Genomic DNA, 5933 nt, shown 5'->3' with positions numbered 1-5933 from the left:
TGTTCCAAAGAAGTTCCTATGATCAGTTACCTTACAACAATAAAGTGCACAATTGATTTGACTTGTCAATATGGGACCATTTTAGAGCCTTTGCTATATGAACTTCATAATTCACAAAAATATTCTTCAAATACTTATTTTTGTAATCTCAAGCAAATCTTTATATTTGCTTGATATTTCATCTCATACTATTTCAAATTATCCATATTCCTTTTTTAGAAAATATTCACAAAAGAATATTATACAATGTGCATCTAGATTGTTTGAGCACATACAGACTTATTCATTTTGATTAAGTCATCTCATCAATACTTTGAATTGTATGTCTCACAAAATTAAATCCTTTAGGGAGTTTCATATAATCATCACTATCAAGTGAGCCGAACAAATTCGAACATGTCTTTCATATAAATTGAGTCTTTCATGGCTACTAAACGTAATTAAGTATGACAAATTTATTGAATTCACTTCAGATTAATATGTCACTTCAAAATCAATGGTATACTTTTATCAATACACTTGAATATATGTATTTCATCATTCTCATTATCTTTTCAAATGAAAATCATTCATATCTAACTAGTTTCACATCTTCAGATGTGCAGACTTCAAGTCCAAAAATCTCTCACTTTGCAAAGCAGACTTAATTCCACTTCTATTGTTTTTCTCAACTTTTCATTGTCTATAAATTTTAATACTTTAATTTATGATCCTCATTATCATTTATCACATACATCTCTAAATTAAAATGCAAAATATTGTCAATGCTGACTTTCTTTCAGTTCCATTATATTTAATTTATGACGTAATTTATTGAGATCTCTATATTTTTCCAAATTTTTAAGTACCTGATTATTTCTTCTGAAACTGAAAATCAAGTATGTCAAATTACTTTTGTGAAATATTCATCCTCATTTGGGCCATCTTGCTTTTTCGCTCATTGCCTTGTTCGAGGATTTTTATTCTTGGAACCAAAAAATATACCATGCTTCATGCATGGATGAGACTCGTTTGCAATCACAAATTGTCCAACAAAGATTTAAATTTTTATTGGAGCATTCTCACATGATAATTGGTTTTTCTAAACTTTTCAAATGAATTCTCTTTTGAATTTTTGGTTCACACTAGTTTGTACAAGGATATAGATGATATAATAAAATATTTCAATAATTACTTTTAGCTGCTTATTCTCTCTCCTAAATATTGAGAATACTAATCCCTTAAATGATAGTCAACAAGCTCATTTGTTAACAAGTCTCCAATTTCTTGGCTCAATATACTCTATTATAAATGGAGATTTCATATCCAATATGTATTCTCAATATTCTTTTACAACTCATCTTAGTGCATTATATTGGAGCAATTAGAACTTACACAACACATCCAAAAATCTTTTAGACAGGGAATATTAGGTTATCATCCCAAATTTCAGTGTAAACTAAGGGGAGGACTATGGTAACTTGTTGGCTTGACGTGAATCAATATCTCAACATACATGATTGCATGTTCCCAAAGTAAAATTTGGAAGTTATGATTTCAAAAGTATTGATCACACAATTAACTTTAGATGTCTAAAGAATGGATCTTCAAGTCCATTTTTGTGTATGAAAATATTCTAAACAGTGTTCAATATTCAATCCAATACATTCACTACTTTCCAAATTCTTTCTAGATATTTATGAAAAGTTGACTTTAAGTCAAATTAGTTGGCACAAAAATCTCACAAACTTTTGATTGTGAGTTAACAACAAACATACACAACACCATTTAGTTTATGATGAGTGTATTGATCCACATGATCGGTGTATTAATTCACAAATACAGCCTCATATACATTTTACAAATGTGATAGACTCATTCCCTTAAATTATCAACTTTCTTTGATATCACACAAAAATTATTTTATTGAAGAATCTTCTGACTCTTCAATACATGTAGACATAAAAATTTAATTTTTTTCCGCATTATAATAGATCCGAGATAGCCCAATCAGTCTTGCCAACAACAAATTTTAATATGATTTGTAAACTTTAGGTTTACAATGATATGTGTGTCAATCATTCTAATCCATTTGAATCAATAATAAACAATGATGTCTTTCAAACTTTTTTTTCAAATAAAACATTATCTAGAGATTTGAAAGACTTGATTTACTTTTTGTATTACAATATGCGTATATCAAAAATAACATTTTGCATATAAATAAACGAGAACACAAAACTTCAACAAATAAAACTCTAAAAAAAATCATATCTACATATTTCATTTAAATAACTATAAATTAAATTAAAACTACACTTGTATATAAATCATATGACATTTATAGACCATATGGCATCCTTTTTTTTATTTTTAGAAATTGCACAAAAGAAAATACACTTTTATATTTTTTATACACTTTTGTTTAATAATTTATTTTTTGCTCAATGACAATTTATGTGCAATCTATGAAAATATTTTTGAAAGTCATTCTTGCTACTTCATGAGTCATTTAAGTAGCATAAATCTTAGTCCTATTAACTCCATTTTTTTTGCAAATGCTCTGCATTACATAGAAACAAATTAAAATCTATAACTAAAGTATAAATATATATTATTGAACAAAAACAAAGATCTTACTTGGATATTACTTTCCTTTTACATTTACCTTCATTCATAAAAAATAAGCCTTGGTGCATCTACTTAGAACATTTTTAATTACACGATACTCTTTTTGTGTTGAATATAAGTAAAAAATAACTTATATTTGAAGACGATGAAAAACACAAAGACACAAAGGGAGATGAAATTGTGTTTTCTTTTCAAAAATACTTTTCTTAATTATTTACTTTATTAAAATATTTTCATTCATTTTAATTAAACACTTGGTTAAAAAACTGAAGAAAACATATAAAGAAAATATAAAAATAAAGGACAAGGGAGTGATTTACCTTTTATTTTAGTTACCTCTAAACATCCTTTTACTAAGAGATTTAGTTTTCAACGAAAGGATTTTTCTACTATTTTTAAAATAGTATATAAATATTAGTTATTCTACCCTTTTAAATTTTGAAGATTATTTACTATGTCTCTCCAGATTTTGAAGATTCTTTACTTTGCTTCCCTGAGCTTTGAGAATTATTATTCTATCTCTTTAAACGATAAGTATTTTCTCTGTCTCTCTAAATCGCAAGTATTCTCTATCCTTCTTGAATCCCTAAGTATTCATTCTACCAGACTCATCAAGATCTACACATTTATTTTTTCTTCAAACCACATCAAGCTTCACACATGTATTCTTTGTTCATGTCTCATCAAGCTCTACACGTGTATTATTTCTTTAAGCTTCATTGGGCTCTACAAGTATTATTGGGCTTAACACTCATTCAAAAAAGACTTACACACTCGTAAATATTTTGAGAAAATCTTTCTACCAATTTGATTGTGCCTAAGACACAATTCTTCAATAATTCACTAAGATGATATACAACACAAGCTCAAATAATCAATCTAAGTGTCTTTCTTACGGAGAAAATATTTTATTTTATTTATGAATGATTTATAAGATAAGTTACTCTGAAAAATAGAATATGCAAATTGTATATTGTATTTTTGGTTTTCTATTTAAGATTTCTTTCTAAGAAGAAAGTACCACTTTTGTGAACATTTTTTTTTTGCCACGATGTTTCCTCAATGTATTATTTTTCATCCAAAGAGTTAAAATTATGAGTCTAATGATCATGTATTGACAATGCAAAATAGTTTTACATTGTTGTTGAATAAGAATCGATTATCGTGTTATATTGTTATGTATGTTTATTTAATAACCGTCTACCAAAATACATACCTCGTATTAATAATTTTATTAAATGTTAGTGTAAAACTAATTTACACTATGGATGTGTTTTTTTCCTCAAATTACATATTAGATTATAAACATGGCAATTTGAAAGACTATATAACTAGTCAAATATATCGTTCAAAACTTAATACATTTGTTGTTGGTTGGGCTCACTCCCCAAATAGAATTCACAAATTTTATTAATATTAATATTAATATTAATATTATTATTATTATTAAAGAAAAAAAAATGAACAAAGTGTTTTATTGGCTTGAACCATGTGAAGAAAAAATAAAAGGATTTAGAAATCCCTAAGGAAGATAGCAACAATATTGCACAGGAAAAGTAGAAGAAAAAGTGACGACAACATTGAGAAAAGGAGAAGAGAAGAAAAAGGATTGGTTCTGGTGGCAGTAACAGGTGTGTAGCAAACTTGCTCATTTGATTTTACGCTGACTGGAAGAAGATGAATAGAAAGATAGTGGTGTTGTGTTGATCAGACAATGGTTGGATCTGCATGTATATCTACATGTTGAAACTGAAATAGATGCTAACAAAATGTGGAAGAAATTAAAAGAGTTGTATGAACGAAAGAATATGCAAAATAAAGCATTCTTGATTTGGAAGCTTGTGAATATGAAATACAAATATGGGGATTCAATGACAGAGCATATACAATGAATCAGTTGACAACGACAGATATTAAATTAGATGATGAGTTGTAAATGTTGTTATTGTTGAGTTCCTTGCCTGATAATTGGGAATTCCTTGTTGTGCCGGTGACCAATTCAACTCCAAGTGGAAAGCTGAAAATGTCAATAGTTAAAAAGAGCATATTGAATGAAGAAGTTCGAAGAAAGGAACATGGTTTGATTAGTTCTTCTTCAAAGTTAGAAGCACTAGTTACAGAGTCACGGGGGAGAAGTCAATCTAGAAACTTCCATAGACGCGACAACTTTGAAGGTCGTAGCAAGTCACGAAGCAAGTCGAGGACTAGAAAAGAAGTGATATGCTATCATTGTGGCAAAGCAGGCCACATAAAAAGAAATTGCAGGTTCCTTAAGAGAGATCAATCAAGGGGAAAAGATGAAGACAAAGAGAAGAAAAATGATATAGATACAACAACTGTTGCACCTGTTAATAATGTCTACATTGTTGGTATGATAATTCCATAAACCTTGCATATTAGGATTCATCTTGAATTATTCATTCGGGTGCCTCATATCATGTTACTCCTAGTCGTGATTTCTTCTCATCTTACAGTGTTGGTGATTTTGGCATGGTAAAAATAGGAGATGAACGAGTATGTAAAATTATCGGTATAGGAGATGTTTGGGTTGAAACTGGGATTAGTTGCAAGCTTCAATTGAAGAAAGTTAGACATGTTCCAGATATTCGTCTCAATTTGATTTCGATGAAAGCCTTGGATATTGAGGGTTATCACCCTTACTTTGGTGGTGGTGGTGATATATGTAAAATCACCAAAGGGTCTCTGTTGGTTGCAAATGAGCAAAGTTCCACTTGTCTATATATACGAAGTTAAGCAAGGAAGAAGTGAATGCAATTGAAGATGTCTCTTCTGATTTATAGCATATGCACCTCGGTCACTTGAGTGAGAAAGGGCTCAACATACTTGCGAAGAAAAATTTTCTTCTTGTGAAAGGTACGTCTCTAAAAACTTGCACTCATTGTTTTGCTGAAAAACAACATAAAGTTTCTTTTCATAATGTCAGTCCTCATATGAGGCAAAATATTATTGATTTAGTTTATACTGATGTTTGTATGATATATAGTAAATCTCTTGGTGGTGCATAATATTTTGTTACTTTTATTGACGACTCTAGAAAAGTGTGGGTCTTTCCTTTGAAATCTAAAGACCAGATACATGAAGTCTTCAAGCATTTTCATGCAAGTGTTGAAAGAGAAAAGGGAAGGAAAATGAAATGTGTTCGATTAGATAACGGTGGTGAATAAAGAGGTCCATTTGAAGAGTATTGTAGAGAACATGGAACCAGACTTGAGAAAAATGTTCCAAAGACACCTCAGCATAATGGTGTTGTAGAGAGAATGAACCGTACGAATAATGATAGAATCAGATGTATGCTCTCTCAT

Source organism: Cicer arietinum, chromosome 7 (assembly GCF_000331145.2).
Source record: "Cicer arietinum cultivar CDC Frontier isolate Library 1 chromosome 7, Cicar.CDCFrontier_v2.0, whole genome shotgun sequence".
NCBI classification, from domain to species: domain Eukaryota; kingdom Viridiplantae; phylum Streptophyta; class Magnoliopsida; order Fabales; family Fabaceae; genus Cicer; species Cicer arietinum.
The sequence above is the reverse complement of the archived record's forward strand: the minus strand, read 5'-3'. Positions refer to the sequence as shown.